This window comes from Diadema antillarum, unplaced genomic scaffold (genome assembly GCF_040938485.1).
Source record: "Diadema antillarum isolate AM-2024a unplaced genomic scaffold, OU_Dant_1.0 seq00001296_RagTag, whole genome shotgun sequence".
Classification (NCBI taxonomy): domain Eukaryota; kingdom Metazoa; phylum Echinodermata; class Echinoidea; order Diadematoida; family Diadematidae; genus Diadema; species Diadema antillarum.
In genome coordinates this window covers 879,187-898,153 of record NW_027272075.1, presented here as the reverse complement: position 1 = coordinate 898,153, position 18,967 = coordinate 879,187, and the positions used below count along the sequence as shown (strand labels likewise).

Below are 18,967 nucleotides of genomic sequence, written 5' to 3'. Positions count from 1 at the left end.
TATCTCCCTTTTTATATATAAGTGTGAGAACCCCTTGCTTTTGACTTTCAGATAACTCACCTTTAACATAAGCTTCATTTAAACTTTCAACCAATAAATTTTTATATCCATCCAAAAACATTTATAAAATTCAATCCCTAACCCATCACACCCAGGTGCCTTATTATTTGACATAGACATTACAGCTTTGTAACATTCTTTTTCTGTAATCATTCCTTCACAACTATTTGCATCCAATTCATTTAACTCATATAGCCTTGTTCCTTTCAAATAAATATCTAATTCATTATCATCAACAATATTTATATCAGAATATAATTTTTCATAATACTTCACCATGCTTTTTAAAATTTCGCTTTGACAAAATAACTTTTAACCATCTTCAATAACACAATAAATTTCTTTTTTAACTCCATTCATTTTTTTCGCTTTAAAAAATATTTGGTCGACTTCTCTCCAAACTCCATCCACTTTTTCTTGCTCTTACATATGCACCTTTACATTTGTGCGTATATATCTCATCCAGTTCTTTCTGAACATTTTTCATTTCTTATAACTGATATATTTAAAGCTTTTAAAGGGGAAAGCTGGGAATCGAGAGCTGATGTTCGCTACTACTACCATCACTTCCTTTCGAGACCGAAGTCCCTTTAATACGTTGCGTGGGCTTGGGTTAATGGATATGCATTTCCGACGGCATGTTGTTTATCGCCCGTGTGTCAAAAGGTGGCGGCATTGAGGGATTTCTTCCCTGAATGCGAGGTTGTTTTGTTTTCCGGCTGCACTCTCAGCTGTAATTTTTTTTTTTTCGGGGGGTCTATTTTTGCTTCGTTACTTCAGTCGTTCCCCTTCTTCTTTCCCTCCATATACTGCCTGAGGGGGTAGAAAATAAGATGTAGGGAATAGCTGTGTGTTACAATCTGTCCATTTATCGAGAATTAATGCAGAGGGATAGAGATACACGTGTAATACATTCGTCTGGACAGGTTCATGGTAGATACTGTGACACAAAGACACCTACGGGCTAATTGCGAGATACCCATGATGGAGACCGTCCAAGAAACGTGGCCCTTTTCCAATTCCATTTCACGAGTCTTCTCTTCCCCATTATTTCTTCTGTCTACCCTCTGTCAAACACACACAAACACACGCACGCACACACACACACATAAACACACACCAACGCATAACACATGCACGCCCGCTCTCTCTCTCTCTCTCTCTCTCTTTCCCTCTGTCATGCACACACACACTCACACACACATACATAGTGCATACACTTCAAATTCCTCCACCATTTCGAAAATCGCGTCATTGGTAGTGCTTTCTGGATCTTGAGTGCGTTGAGAGCGATATAAATAATGAAGTTGACACCTGTGACCCACACTGGAAGTCCGGAGGCTAGAAGGGGGACAACTAGTGATGGGACTTGATATCAAGTGATATACAAAATAGGGGAGGCACGAATCACTACGACCGATGATGATATGTCGATCTTGATACGTTGTAAGTAACATTTCGTCGTTCGCTCGGCAAAGGTTGTTCAATGCATAGAGTTCGTGCGCTTTTCCCCGCGCAGAAGCTATCTTGGATCGGGAGTCTAGTTAGCGTCATTTTATGAAGCATGGGTTCGTTTTGGCTTAGTTCGCACGGACCAAGATGCCGAAAGGCAGAGAGCACCGACTGTCATCTATATATTACAGCGATACCTGCAATGTTATTTCTTTTTCTTCTCCTGATTGTTGCCGATATTACCGATGGATCGACGGTATGTAAACAGAAGGGTAAGTCAAGTCATCTTTGTTTCTGCACTCACAAGTCAAAATTACACTGACTCGACCAGGGATAATCTACTATAGGTGTGTGACTTCTGTGGCAAGCGCAACATTAAAGGACAAGTCCACCTTCATATACATAAGGATTGAGAGAATGCAGCAATATTAGTAGAACACATCAGTGAAAGTTCGAGGAAAATTGGACAATCCATTCAAAAGTTACGAATATTTCAAGTATCTGCGCAGTCACTGCTGGAAGAGAAGACTACTACAGTGTATGATGTCACATGCGTACAACTATATAAGGAAAGTAAAAAGAGAATTTCACAAAACTTTACTTTTTGAATAAAGTGCACATTTCTTCGACTTGCTACTGACGTGTGTTAAGGGTAATATTATTCCCCCTGCCTTCTGAAAGAGAGAAGTCGAGTGTTCTTTTGTTATGCAAGAAAAATGGAAATATGTTGAATTTTCTTTATTCTTTCTTTATATCGTTGTACTCATGTGACATCACAAGCTGTAGTAGTCTTTTCATCCAGCCGTTACTGAGCAGAAACTTTAAAAATTCATAACTTTTGAACGCGCGGATTGTCCGATTTTGCTCAAACTCTCACTGATGTGTTGTTCTACTAATATTGCTGCATTCACTCAACCCACATGTCTATGAAGGTGAACTTGTCCTTTAAGGAAACGTTTGTACCCCAAATTCTTTACGGGTGACAGCATATAGCAAAAATACTGTCCCGTCATGCAGAAATCAGTGTCATCCATCCTCATTTTCTTCCTTAGTGACAGATTATTGGAGGAGAGAGATTATTTGGCAGAAAGCCTTCTTTAAAAAGTAAACAGTGACAGTGATAATATCGAGATATCCGCACCTGTGTGATACATAATTAGAGTTTGACGCAGGACGGGTAAATGTTTTGTACTTGTGTGGCAATGCTTTCACAGAAAATTGTACCTGTGCCAATCAATTTTAAAGCAGTAGCTAGGGGTTGCGTCACTAATGCAATACATTTCTCCCGAACAGCCTGTGTTACAGTCAGTTACACGTCACGTGCACCTCTAGCTTGTTTATTTGTTCCTCTTTGCTAGCTTGACCCAAATGCGAATGCTGCCAAGCAAAGCCCAACTATGCCCTTGTTAGGTAAATACTTTGCGTGAAACTGTATGAAATATAGTTTCTCTATTCATCATGCAATTCCCTTACATTGTTCACCCACGTTAACAGGTTAAGGTATATGGTGGCTAGATTGTAAGTGATCCAAACCATACAAACGTGTCTGAGTCCCAGGTACATGTATGTACACTTGGAAACTAGGATCAAATGGCAAAATTGGCAAAATGGAAAAATTGGCAAAATGGAACACTTAACACTAGTTTTGGCAGCAGTCGACGAAATGACTATTCGACGATGATGTACAAAACCTGTGAACTTGTACCAATGGTTGAGTAATCAGTGTGACATATTTTAATGTCATCTGATAGTGCTTCTTCAGACATCCAAGATATTTTGGTCTTTGTTCAATATGGTTTGCAAACTACACAAGGAATGCTAGGGGATCCCGCATTGAGCACACAAATTGCAATTCGTGGAAACCCCACGAATCACCATGACTGTAACACTGGCGACAGCGTCATGGCATTTAAGGATTTACAGTAAGTATTCACTTGGATAATGGACTAGCAGCTTCCAACCAAAAGCCCAGAGACAGAAAAAGCATCTAGGTTGAAAATCAGAGCACATCAATTAAATCACTGAAAAGCCCCTAGTAGCCATTACAGCCATTCCATTGTGACTCGCGTGACATTTATACAAAATTCTAACTTGTTAAGGTTGAGTACTTGAAAAATTTATTTCGCAGACCTATTTATTTTACCTATTTCAATCAAGGTATCGACCCTTCACATTGGTTCACGGAAATTTTAGATGTGAAGTCATTCTAGTTAGAGATACTTCACTTTTTTTTTTTGTGACTCGCGTGACGCGACACTATTGAAGATTTCTGACCTTACTGTACTTCACTAGATTTTCGTAAGAAAATACTTGTCCTATGTACACAAAATTTTCTGGATTCAATTTTGAGACACTAGGCAATAAGAAGTCAGAAATTCATCATCCCTTGACTTTTCATCTCAACTCAGTTGACATATAAAAATGTGACTCGCTTGACACATGAGCGTGACTCGCGTGACAAGTGCCATTCAGGTTGAGCCTACTACAATGATTTTATCGATTAAAATGAGCCAAATGTTTAACCTAACATGTTATATATGGTTAATTTCATTACATATATCTTTAAAACAAAGAAATCATCTAACTCAAATCTCTGATGGGATCATGGGAGCTCAAAGCACATTTAATACATAAACATCCAGCAAAAATTCACTTGATCCTCTTTTTTTCCCTCGGCAAATCAAGAGTTCTGGGAAATCATTCTTTTTCAATGAATTTTATTTATCTTATATATGCTATAATTGTATCAACAAGTCTTCTATTCAAAATGAATCAAATTCAAACTTTCTTCAGGTTAACTTGCATATTTGTTAAATGGATTTATATGAATCCATTTAAGCTCTTTTCGAAACTTTTAAGTTACTTTGATGCACAAAAAATCCTCACTTCTTCTTATAATAAATAATGCTCACACATACTGATATTCTTTTTCTTTCTTATCTTCCATTACCGAGTCTGTTGTGAAGAATGATCACCATGTTTTGCTTATTTTTATAGTAAACTACATGATGTATAGCCTACTAGATAATTCAATTTTCTTTGCCAAAGTGTCTTTTCTGTAGTTTCAGAAAGTTTGTCTCTGCTTTGTGGAGACAGTTTTCATGCCTACTTTATTGGGGCCATTTTATTTTATTTTTTTAAAGACTCAATCTCTTCATTCATGAACTTTAACTTTCAAGTCTCCTATTGTTGACAAGATATGGCTGCTGTACTTTGCATTAGATGTCTGATTCAGGCTGCCAGAGCTCTTTTATCCAGCCAGTAGAATATATTTCCCCTTTTTTCTAGGTACTTAAGGTAAACCTCGCTTCTGACCACTTGGGAGGCTTATGCCATAGATGCTGCGGGGATGCTTTCTGCTGAAGGCAACTGCCGCCATCAGCCAATTGACTTTTGGGCCTACACTTGCAGGCCCAATGGTATCCTCATTTCCACCATCATTATCACCATTATCGGATAGATCACCACTGCTTCTCTGAGAAGTGAACCTTTTTGCGACAAGATATACACTCTTTGAAGGTGATATATTGAAGTGATGATTAAGTTATGTGGTGCAGCTATACTCCAAAGATGACAGGCAGGTACAAACCCTCAGAACAATCTTCAACTTCCCTCTGTTTGTGATGAAAGTTGTAAGAACAGTTAAAAAACACAGCAAGACAAAATTTCTCAGCAATGGAGTTAGAGCACAAGTTTTGATTTTTCACATAACTGAAGCTCTGCCGCTTCAGGCTGGCTGCAATGTCTGTATCAACTGGATCTTTCTCATGACTTGTAGTGCTGAAGTTCCACACTACATGTACATTGTAGGTCAATGCTCTGTTTCTCCATCAGCACAGGTAATGACACTGATAACAAATCTATTTTGAAATGGCTTGCAGGACCATATAACCATATTGTGACCAATTCACTTCACTGCTGACCATTGACAGAAGCTCATCCACAAAAACTACAGTGTACAACATAATACTATTTCGTCGTGGTCTAAGTAGACCTCATCATTGATGATGACATGTGATAATTTTCTCCTGGGGCCACATTATTGATGTATAGCGAGCTATTTGCACCTGATTCCAAATGGCAGATTCGACTTCATCTTTACTAGAGCATGAATGATTCTCAGTGAAGTTAATTTGAAGGACAGCAAAATCTGAGGGAAGATTTGAAGCCATTTTCTTGTCATCTTCATACAATGTAACTTTGCTGATTGTTGCCACTTTATGGAGCAATGTTTCAAGAACTTCACAGAAGAGGAGCTGACATACAGTACAAGTAGTTGTAAATTTCAGTTCCTGATGCATTATACCTTTTTTTGTTGACGAGGCGGCCACCCACCTCCTACCATTTTTTCTATTGACCAACCAAACGGAAGTTGACAATCCAGTCACACTTTGTAGCTATACATTACTTATTATAGCACTACTTATTTACCAATGAACATGAAACATTTACCTTTATTGGGAAAATTAAACATTTTACATGATTTAGTTTCAAGGCAGAATTTATTTAAAACAAATCAATTAATCTGGTCTTTATTTTTTTCAAACTTTTAAACTGTGACTCGCGTGACAACCCTAAGGAATCCTTGCGTGACTCGCGTGACACAATTGTTCTGGTGTTTTTCACAATGAAGGGGTTTACAAATGGAAACCTTATTTTCTGATATGATTGAGGACTCTAAGATCCTCATTATTTATCAGATACAATTCATACAGTCTACTACTTTTTAAGCAATCTAAAATATAGACATATTTTTGTGACTCACGTGACACATTTCGAGGGTGTTTTCAATCGAAAATATTGTCAAGCTCATTACATATAAATGAAAAAAGCAACTTGATGTGGTAAAATGGGTATAAAATAAGTGAAAAAATATGAATCTATAGATAACAGAACATGCCTTAAATAGTGAAATAAAAAAAAAAGTACCAAAGAGGCATCATTTTGTAGTAAATGTGATCTTTGTTCTGGGAGGTGTAACTCGGCTGTTAGAAAGTGAAAAGCCATGAAAAATTAGATTTACACCCTTTGAACATATACCTATCCAAATATGAATACTCTTGCTTAATTGTTTGAACTTGAAATTCTAAGGTCCTGGTGTGTAGTTACATGGAATGGCTAATTATCTTATGGGCCTTTCGGGCATATAAATGGTCACCCTTTCCTATCCTCTATCCATTGAAACGTCGCTGCTGAATAGCTATTTACAGAGGAACGGAATTCCATATTTTTTTGGCTTGTTTTATTCAGATAAAAGGATGTGAAACCCTGGCTGAACCGGTTCAGTTTATACACATAGACGGGACATAGCCTGACAATTATGAACTTAGAACACTTGAAAGTGATAAGTATACGTAATAATACTTTTCATAAAAATGAAAAGTGGAATCCCCTCCTCGACAGTTTTTCTTGAAATACTCCTACTACTGTCTACAGTGACATCATGTTGCAGCCTTCTTATCCAGCGGCATATTGTTGTGACCGAAAATTTAATTTTTCGATTTTCCAACTGATTGACCGATATCCTCAAATTTCACGGATGCGTTCTTATAATTTCACCAAGTACACAAGACTTTAGTTTTTGTACTGAAAAAAAAAAACACACCAAAAACTGTTGATGTACAGACCTGACAAGTTTCCGGAGGAATTTTTCTGCTCTCCTGCTATTGATATGATTGAAGAATATATCTATCTATCTATCTATCTATCTATCTATCTATCTATCTATCTATCTATCTTTACAACACAAACTCACACACCCACACACACACACACACACACACATATATATATATGTATATATATATATATATATATATATGTATATATATATATATATATTGATAGGTAAGAATTAAAGCATCTCGAACCTCCAACTCACCCTGGATGTACAGCACTCACTTATTCAAATTTCACAAATGTAGAAAACTCTTCATAAAAAGATGCGTGTCAAACAGAATGCGTGATAAGAAAATAAAAAGACATTAGAAAATGAATTATTCCGTAAATCTATCGTTATATCTTGTAAGTTAGTGAGCAAGTAAGTAAGTGAGTAAGTAGTACTCAAATCATGTTTGAGCAGACAATTCAAACGGTTGAAATGATTTTGATTAGAAACACAAATAATAATACCTGTTATATATACAGATAATAATGACCAACAGAGTAATAGCCAGGATTGATACAGGGAACAAGACCTTTGTTTTCCTTTCGACACTTTGAGACAATTATTTATGTGTAAATTGTTTGTCTTCCATCGACTCCTTGAAACCTACATAATTGTATTGTTAAGGACCTAAAACTGTAACATAGCGTATCTTTAAGTCAAAACAAATGACGAATAGCGAATCAGGTAAATTTCATGTTGAAGGGATGGTGCAGTTTTGGTTCGGATGGGGCTTAAGGTTTCCAACTTTTTAATGATTTTTTTAAATAGATAATGGAAAATCCCGTTTGAAATATGAAAGAGCATATAATGCTGTGAGGAATTCAAAGTTTATTGATTGGAATTGGTCTTGAAATGGCTGAGACATCCAAAACAAGGCGACCCTAATAAAAGGTGAGATCCAACTTTTATTAGGGTCGCTTTGTTTTACTTTGCTTTGGGATATCTCAGCTCAAAACGGATTTTCATCAAATAAACATTGGATTCCTCTTAGAATTGTATGAGTTTAACATTCTATAAAGTTGTTTCTAAGTATCTCGCAAAGAGTTAAATGCTGAATTCTGACCTCAACCGATACTATCTGTCCCTTTAAGTGTCGCCATACTTCTTTTAGTATGAGGTTACTTATTTGATTCTCTGGCCACCAATGATAAGCTTGGACAAACATTAAAAGCTCAATGGGATAGTTGAATGTTAACCTCTCCGATTGCAGTCTATAGTGCATTTAGTTATGCAACATGATATTTTACGGAAATTGACTAATCTTTTCTAACAGCTGAACTTCTGACTAATGCAAGCCTTTGTTGAGACGAGTTATTGCTGTAACGTCACAATTGATTACTGAGAACAGTGGGCAGAGGCCCGACAGGAAAAGGTTGACAAATAATAACCGAAGCATTGCCTCTTTTTTTTTTCTCCTGACATTCGCTGTAACATGCATACAAGAAACCAGCACGTCTTACTGCGGGATTGTTCACCCCCGTATTGTGGTCGAAAACGCGCTTCAGCATCAAAGAGCTACAGACAATGCAGAACGTACTCCGACGTCCAAATCGGCATGGCCGGCCAGCCTCCAGTTTGCGTTTGATACTGAAGAGGACGCTTTTCATTTGAGTCTAACTCTAAACGAGAAGTTGGTACCGTCCAGCTTCGTAATCGAGCGACGGAAGTCGTCAAATGTTAGTCTATCTGACGTTCGAAAGGCCCATCCTGATCATGGTCGATGTTCGTACCATGGTTATGCCCTTGGTCGCTCGAAGTCGCACGTTGCTGTCAACGTTTGCAAAGGATTGGTAAGAAATGCCATCAAGGGAACTATACTTCTTTATTACTAATGAAAAAACAAAAACACAGTGCTTAGCCTAATACCTTTATATTTGAAGCACTAAGGCTTGAATCTCGGAGCTTAAATATTTGAAGATTCAGTTTTTTCTAGGCTACAGAGTCAGACAATTCTGAATCCTGAACAACGTGCTTGTTCCCTGTATATTCATATGTCGGCATAGGTTAGCAAATCTCCCTCTCCCTCTCTGATATATATACAAGTATATATGTATATACATATATATATAGGCCTATATATATATATATATATATATATATATATATATATAATTGAGACAAAGAAGACGGTACATGTCGCACGATACCGGCTGTTGGTAGAAGCTTTCGACCTGAGGTCTTCGTCAGCTTTATCGTCTACTTTAAACAATATGCAATAGAAATTTTGAGCATAACAAACCCTATAGAGTAATGAACATAATACATTGTACATTGAGTATAATTTCAGCATGAGTTAACGACTTCAGAACATACTTGGCAACAAATTTAGCATTAATTTTGCAGGATTTTAGCAATTACAATACATTCTACAATATATTACTGTAAGTAGGTGCCTACATAGTTGTGCAAATGATTATCTTATATACATCAATAATTGCAGAATGCCATGGAAAGTATTATACTTTTTCCAAATGTCACATTGAGTGAAAATTAAAATACCTAAACAAAGGCGTCAATAAGAAAACTGTTTTCACACAAACATTTTTTCCCCTAATTTTATAGAAATAGAAGAGGGACATGGTAGGTCTATAGACCAATTATTTCACAGAGATAGGTGACCATTTCTCTTTTCAACAGTGGGGAAAAAGGTTAATATTTTATATTTGTCAGACAACACTTTAACGAAACATACAATATGCATTATAATTACCTATCCTACACCAGCAGTCATATTGCTGCTTGCCATTGCAACCGTATTTTATTGACAACCATGTCCGTCAGATTTTACCCGTTTTTATAAGGATAACCACCTTTAACTGTGCCCGTCCTAGTAAATTGTTGCTTGTCCATTCACACTGTAGTAGATTGCAATGCTACTTTAACAATCGGATTGAAGAACAAAATACTACTCGAAATATAAACAGACTGAAAAAAGACTTATTCGGTTCAATTCAATTCAATTTTTATTTCATTTTTCGTTTCTTTTTTTATCTAACATCAAAATAATCCTGACCTTATATTCCCGTGTCGATGTAGTCGACGTCCCCCCCCCCCCCCGTGGCGTAACTACGAGGGGGGGGGGGGGGGATAAGGGGGGGGGGTGGATTCAGCGGGATTCAGCGTGATTCCTGGTTGGCATTCTCTATATAAGCAGGATGTGCGCAGTGTAGGGCCTACGCAGAACATCCGAACGGCAAAAAGAGTCGCTGCAATGTTGCGCAATGTGATGTAGAATGCACACCTTTGTACCTTACGCTTCGTTATATCAAAGCTAGATAATTTTGAAGTGCTGCTTCACATACTAGTCTATATTAAAATGCCTTGCATTGCCAATAATAAAACTTGACCATTTCCTAACTTTTCCATGTACAAAAAAAAAACACACACAAACGGAATACTCCAAAGTGCAGATTTTGGACATCCTCTCCCCCGCTTGGTCACTTCGACGCCCCCTTGCTGGTCATACCTCCCCTAATCATGAACATAAACCGACACCCTTGACTACCAATGACGGATCCAGGGGCGCCCCCCCCTCTTAATTTCCCAAGCGAAAAAATATAGCTACAAACGGCAGTTTTGGGACTGTAATAAAATGTCAAAATTTTCAAGCTCGCTCGCTCCGCTCGCTCACATTTAATCGCTATGCCATTCTCCTGGGGCCCGTTTCATAAAACTTGTCAGTCATAGATGTGACAAGCTACTGAAATCCTTGCATCTGATTGGCTGAGAGCAAATTTGTCATAGAAATGTGGCAGTTGTCGCTGATGACAAGATTTATGAAACGGGCCCCTGATGTTGCTGCCAGTAATTGCCAGCAGTTGCGCCCGGTGCCCCCCTTAATTTCCAAAGCGAAAAAATATAGCTACAAACGGCAGTTTTTGGACTGTAAAATGTCAAAATTTTCAAGCTCGCTCGCATTTAATTGGCTATGCCACTCTCCTGATGTTACTGCCAGTAATTGCCAGCGGTTGCGCCCGGTGTCCCCCCCCCCTTCCCTTAATTTCCAAAGCGAAAAAAATATAGCTACAAATGGCAGTTTTTGGACTGTAAAATGTCAAAATTTTCAAGCTCGCTCGCTTCGCTCGCTCGCATTAATCGTTATGCCATTCTCTTGATGTTGCTGCCAGTAATTGCCAGCAGTTGCGCCGGGTGCGCCCCCGTTGATTTCCAAAGCGAAAAAATATAGCTACAAGCGGAAGTTTGGGGACTGTAAAATATCTATTTTTTTTCAAGCTCGCTCGCATTTAATCATTATGCCATTCTCCTGATGTTGCTGCCAGTAATTGCCAGCAGTTGCGCCCGGTGCGCCCCCTTTATTTCCAAAGCGAAAAAATATAGCTACAAACGGCAGTTTTGGGACTGTAAAATGTCAAATTTTTCAAGCTCGCTCGCATTTAATCGTTATGCCATTCTCCTGATGTTGCTGCCAGTAATTGCCAGCAGTTGCGCCCGATGCGCCCCCCTTAATTTCCAAAGCGAAAAAATATAGGTACAATCGGCAGATTTGGGACTGTAAAATGTCAAAATTTTCAAGCTCGCTCGCATTTAATTGTTATGCTATTCTCCTGATGTTGCTGCCAGTAATTTGTCGTTTCACACCGTCATTCCATAATCCATAAGTTGCTCAATGACTGCGCTGTGGAGTGTACCTGCTATCACATTCCGTTATGTATTGTAGTCCCCATTAAGTTTGCAGACTGACATCGCACGCACACACGCGCACATACACACACACATACACACGCACGCACAAGCATACACACCCTCAAAATTACTTTTCCACAAGGTGCCCCCCCCAATATCTTGACTCACGGTACGCCACTGTCCCCCCTCCCTTCCCCAAACACACAGGAGAAGTTGTCCTTCTCATTTAAGGAATAGACTATGTAATATGATAATGGGTATATATTACATACAGACATATCATACAATGAGAAATGATAAACAGAAATAAACATATCATAACTAAACTCAATAATGTATTTACCAGCTAGGCAGACGCGATCATCTGATATATTGGGAGGGAAGGTGTGTGTGGGATGGTGCATGTCTGGCTGGCAGGAGTAGGGTCCGATGGTATAAAGAGATGGGTTCAGTTTTCATGTAAGTGTGTCAGTGGGGATTGTTTAAAAGTACAATATAATGGACATTCTCAAGTTCAAGTTCAAGTTCATATTTATTCGTTTTTTCCACAATATACAAACATAAATCTCACTTTCTTAAGTGACAAAAACAATGCATACAATTGTACAGAGAAAACAACAATAATAGGAAAAAAAACTAACAGTAGCGATACATTGCAATAGTTGCTAAGATAACGATAGTGAAATACATTGTAGTTTTCAATATATTCTCGTGGTCATTCTCGTGGTCATTGCCAGTCTTTAACTCCTGCTGATGGTTCACAATCATTCATAATGGCAAGCATGGAACCAGGGTCCAGTAAAAGAGTAGATGGTGTGTTGCCACTTGTCCCTAGGCACATACTGTAACACAAAAATGATTATACAGTATACACATTATGATATGTAACAGAATTGACTATTACTGGCAAAATTTTTATGCACTCACTGCGTGACATAACAGAACTGTGTCGCACAGTGAATTATACTGTTTTTCCCATACCCACCTCTTTCTATCTCTCTATATATATTCATATGCCTCATGTATTTACTATATATTTATTATATATTCACTTTATTATATATTCACTTACAGTAATATATTGTGGAATGTTTTGTAATTGCTGAATATGTTGTCAAGTATGTTCTGAAGTCGTTAACTCAAGCTGAATTTATAATCAGTGTATTATGTTCAATTCTCTATATGGTGTGTTATGCTCAAAATTTCTACTCCATTTTGCATACACGGACAATAAAGCTGGCAAAGACCTGAGGTCGAAAGCTTCTACCAACAGCCGGCATCGTGCGATATCTATTGTCTAAAAAGATCAGCCTCATCACACACACTCTATATATATATATATATATATATATATATATATATATATATATACACTCAGCAAAAAAAGAAAAGAAAGTAAACACTTTTTCCAGTTCATATTTTTCATAAAAAGATTTTTAATAAAAATCATTGTGTCATATACCATATTAAAGATTATTTAATTGGCTATCAACCTGGTAGGTTTTTACAAAGAGGAATTTTACGCATGAGTGAACACAGTCGTTTTTGTCCTCCAAGGCACAAAAGTAAAAATTGCCGAACTTGCCATATAGTACGTATATTGAAATTGATATGCAAATGCCCTCCAAGATAACAATGATAACAAAAGACCAATTTAACTCAATGAGAGACATGAATGAAAAAGCAGAAAGAAGTATTTGTTCCCTTGTTTCTCTTTATATTCTCAAACAAAAATATAGTGGGGAAACTGAAGAGGGAACATGAAAATTTGTTGTCAAGTCAAAGTTTAAATGACATAGGGAGTAAGCCGCAGAGGTGATAAAATGGACAGCATTTCTTTATTTCCTTTATCAATTAAGGAATTCAAGAAATCATGAGACAACTTCAAGAACCAAATATTATTATAAATTTTCTTAGTTTGGAATAACATTTCGAATTTCTACCGTCTTTGTTACCATTCTTCTCTTATGTCTTTTGAATAAGGATTTGACAGACGATTCTTCAGTTTCCTCCATTATTTTTTGTCTTTCTTTATCTTTGGAGGGTTACAGACACATTAGAGAGCATAAGTTGATTTTTGCAAATTGATTTGCATTTCTTAATGTGTTGAATTTGTCTTCTGTTTCATTATTGCATGGAAGAGTACATAATTATGGTTGAATAACAACTTGTCCATTTTTGCAATTTTTACTTTTGTGACTTGGAAGAGGGAAAATGAATGTGTTCACTCATGCGTAAAGCTTCCCTTTTCATTGACCTACTAGGTTGATAGCCAATTAAATTACCTTTAACATGGTATATAAAACATCGATATCAGCCAAATAATCTATGAGAAAGATATTTATTTTATGAGAAAGATTTTTTTTTGCTAAGTTATATATATATATATGTATATGTCGCCTATATACAGTCAGACCTGTATATAGCGGCCACCAAAGGGAAACAACAAAAGTGGCTACTATAGACAGGTCGATGACACTTTTGAATTTCAACACTTGCATTGTATAATAGTGTAAAATACAGCATGTTATTCTTATAAAAAATAACAGCTAATTAAGTTTGCATGCGCAGCTATATGGGGATATCTTTTGTACAATTTACTTCATTTTCTTGTATTCTATATCTTTACTTGCATTTTGTTTCATCTTACTATTTACTTCATGATGTAATTCCTCCTTTCTTATTCTTCTCTATTACAAGACGCTTAGCGCTTCAGAAATTTTAATAATAAGCGCCTTATAAACGATATTTATTATCATTTTTATCATTTTATCTATTTATTTATCTGCCTATTTCTGTTCTTTTGATCTCTAAAATACGTGTGATATTTTGGGCATGAGTAACTGCACTGGTTCGTACCGGTATGCATGAAAAGGGTTTACGAGTGAGTTCGAGGGGAATGATAATGTGCGAAGCTGACGCTAAGAACAAACAATACCCAGACAAGTACCCGTTTGTCCTTATTCAAAGGGATTTCAATCACCAATTAGTCGGCATTTTGGTAAAATTCTAAGATGTCATAAGGAGCTGTCTTTGCCTTTGTAGCATCTATTCAGAGCGGCATTACTGAAGCCTACATCTAGTCAAGTTAGTAGTAAAACGGTTTTTCACGTTTTATGTCAATCACGTCTGTGTGACTGTGACTACGTTAGGACTCGGTAGAATTCACACAGGGAAAGCAAAAGCCAACGTATTCATGGCTGATTTAACGGTTCAGCTACATTTTTATGGTGGCTACACGCAGGTGGATATTCACCGCGGGATACAAAATGAGTGGCCGCTGGCCGCGTTAATAGGCAGGCGATTGCAATATAAAGCGTGTATAATACAGCAATTTCGTGCGGGGAATTTTTCAGTGGCCGCTCTAAGCAGCTGGCCGCAGTTATAGACAGGGGGCAGCTAAGGCAGGATCGACTGTATGCAAGCGCTTGTGTGTATGCATGCGTGTATATATGTGTAAAGAAACAACACGGTTCTTATGCATTGTTCAAAACTTTATTACACGTTACTTTGCAGTTTGGCCTTATCTCCATTGATGGAGAGGATTATTTCATCGAACCAGTTAATGCTTCGAAGCGAGCCTACTCTGAATCCATACCTCACATTTTTTACAAGCCTCGCTTGCCACCGAAGAGGCGAGGGGAAAGATCCACCGAGGAATCACACACGTTCTGTGCAACGAAAGGTAAGTAATCTCTTTCAGTTTTCTCAAAATGAAAGTAAAAAATATTTCGCTACCATAAATGTTGAATACATCTATTGTAGATAAATATGTGGAGCTATTCTAAGCGAGTGGAAGAGAAGCTGTGGTATTAAAGTTATGTATATATGTGCTTGTAGAGCTTGGTCGCAAGACGAGTTAAAACCCTTTTGTAAACATTTTAGAGCAAGTTTATATCATCAGAGCGAAATGAAACCTTTCCATTGAATCCTCACTTGTTACATAAAAGTTATATTTAAAGGCACCCCATATTCTCAAAATAACACAAATGGAGTTAACTCTTTTTGCGATTTAACTCTTAATAATACATACATACCAACGGCGTAAATCCGTACTGAGGAGTGGGGGGATGATTGGCGATAGTCACCATCACCACGATTACAAGCCCATACCGGACCGGCGCAGCCCGGGGGGGGGGGGGGGGGGTGGGGGGGGGGGTGGGGAGCTTGCCCCCCCCCCCCCACACACACTTTACAGGGATCAAATGTCCCACTCTTTTCCATGCAAAGTGGGAGGGAAGTGGCAGCAAAAAATATGACGACTTTTTGTTCTTGTTTTTGTTTGTTTGTTTTTTCTTGTCAGCCGACTTTCGGCGGAAAATCAGACCTTAAAAGTATGAAGACTTTTTTTGTTGTTGTTTCTCTTGTCTTTTGATGTTCTTTCTTCTTGACTGACAGGCGATTTTGCCCCCCCCCTTTCAAAAACGTAGCGCAGCCCTAAATAATTCCAAAATAAATTCAATAAAATGCTAATAAGGATATCCATTTCTTGAATAACGTAGTAGATATTTTCCTGTAGCTATTGTATTCTTCAATTTTTTTGATTTAAGTCAGTAAAGCAATCATCACAGGAGCATCGTTCCGTTTTAATGATCGTGGTATTTCAGCTCTTGCTCCGCCTGTGCGACATCACTGTGAAGGCCTACTAAATAGTGGGGCCTATCACCGGCGTAGCCAGGATTTGCTCTTAGGGGGAGCGGTTAGGTGCGAGGGAGCGATGCGAGCGAGGGGGGAGGGTGTGGGAGGGGGTTTCCCCCTCCCACAGTGAGAACTATTTGCATATTGATGTTGTAAATGGTCCAATTTGATTCATTTTTTTTTGCATGTTCTATCGACTTGAAACAGTCCAACATGTTTAAGGTAGCAGTACATTTTATGTAGATTATTATTGAACAATTTTGCCTATAAAATGGTATCATTTAGAGAAACTTCTTCTCTTAATTCTTACACTGACGATCATGAATGCGATCATGAATTTTGACATTGTACAGTCCAAAAGCGGCCGTTTGTAGCTACCTGTATATATATATATTTTTCGCTTTGGAAATTAAGGGGGGCGCACCGGGCGCATTTGCTGGCAATTTAATACTGGCAGCAACAGCAGGAGAATGACATAACGATTAAATGCGAGCGAGCTTAAAAATTTTGACATTTTACGGTCCCAAAACTGCCGTTTGTAGCTACATTTTTTCGCTTTGAAAATTAGGGGGGGGGGCACCGGGCGCAACTGCTGACAATTACCCGGCAGCAACATCAGGAGAATGACATAACGATTAAATGCGAGCGAGCTTGAAATTGTTAACATTTCACAGTCCAAAAACTGCCGTTTGTAGCTATATCCTTTTCGTTTTGAAAAACAAGGGGAGGGGGGTGGCGCACCGGGCGCAACTGCTGGCAATTACCCGGCAGCAACATCAGGAGAATGGCATGACGATTAAATGCGAGCGAGCGAAGCGAGCGAGCTTGAAAATTTTGACATTTTACAGTCCAAAAACTGCCGTTTGTAGCTGTACTTTTTTCGCTTAGGAAATTAAGGGGGGTGGGGGCGCACCGGGCACAACTGCTGGCAATTACTGGCAGCAACATCAGGAGAATGACATAACGATTAAATGCGAGCAGGGAGGTGTTTCTCTTCCCACCTCCCTGATGCGAGCGAGCTTGAAAATTTGACATCTGACAGTCCCAAAACTGCCGTTTGCAGCTATATTTTTTCGCTTTGAAAAATAAGGGGGGCGCACCGGGCGCAACTGCTAGCAATTACCCGGCAGCAACATCAGGAGAATGGCATGATATTCAATGCGAGCGAGCGAAGCGAGCGAGCTTGAAAAATTTTGACATTTTACAGTCCCAAAACTGCCGTTTGTAGCTACATTTTTTCGCTTTGAAAATTAGGGGGGGGGGGGGGCCACCGGGCGCAACTGCTGACAATTACCCGGCAGCAACATCAGGAGAATAGCATAGCGATTAAATGCGAGCGAGCGATGCAAGCGAGCTTGAAAATTTTGACATTGTACAGTCCCAAAACGGCAGTTTGTAGCTATATTTTTTCGCTTAGGAAATCAAGGGGGGTGGGGGCGCACCGGGCGCAACTGCTGACAATTACTAGCAGCAACATCAGGAGAATGACATAACGATTAAATGCGAGCGAGCTTGAAAATTTTTGACATTTCACAGTCCAAAAACTGCCGTTTGTAGGTATATCTTTTTCGCTTTGAAAAATAAGGGGGGGGGGGTGGCGCACCGGGCGCAACTGCTGGTAATTACCCGGTAGCAACATCAGGAGAATGGCATGACGATTAAATGCGAGCGAGCGAAGCGAGCGAGCTTGAAAATTTTGACATTTTACAGTCAAAAAACTGCCGTTTGTAGCTGTACTTTTTTCGCTTAGGAAATTAAGGGGGGTGGGGGCGCACCGGGCGCAACTGCTGGCAATTACTGGCAGCAACATCAGGAGAATGACATAACGATTAAATGCGAGCAGGGAGGTGTTTCTCTTCCCACCTCCCTGATGCGAGCGAGCTTGAAAATTTGACATCTTACAGTCCAAAAACTGTCGTTTACAGCTATATTTTTTTCGCTTTGAAAGATAAGGGGGGCGCACCGGGCGCAACTGCTAGCAATTACCCGGCAGCAACATCAGGAGAATGGCATGACGATTCAATGCGAGCGAGCTTGAAAATTTCGACATTTTACAGTCCAAAAACTGCCGTTTGTTAGCTGTACTTTTTTCGCTTTGGAAATTAAGGGATGGGGGTGCACCGGGCGCAACTGCTGGCAATTACTGGCAGCAACAAATATCTCGTAAACACATTTATGATGTAATCTGGGGAAATTTCAATCCCAGAAGTGTATACTATTTTTTTAGGGGGGGGATCCTCCGTTAATTGAAAGTATCTAGATATCTCCTCCCACCCAAGGAACATTTGCATTTCTTTAAACTGAAGTAACAGACCTGGTGCACGCTTTGGATGAAACATTTTGAAATCTGTCAATCTAAAGTGTATTAAGTAGAAATGATTGAACGGGGAGGGTATGGGAGGGGTTAGGCCTATCCCCCTCTTACGCGAGGGAGATTTTGTAATTTCAAAAATTGAAATTCAGCCATCTTTGGGTTAAATATTTAGACAGTCTTCTATCAAAAAA

General features: G+C 38.7%; 1 pseudogene; it reads left to right on the top strand.

Moving 5' to 3' along the window:
- Window positions 1-1,285: 1,285 nt before the first annotated feature.
- Window positions 1,286-18,967, top strand: part of LOC139708054 (A disintegrin and metalloproteinase with thrombospondin motifs 7-like) — a 195,718-nt pseudogene continuing 178,036 nt past the window's right edge.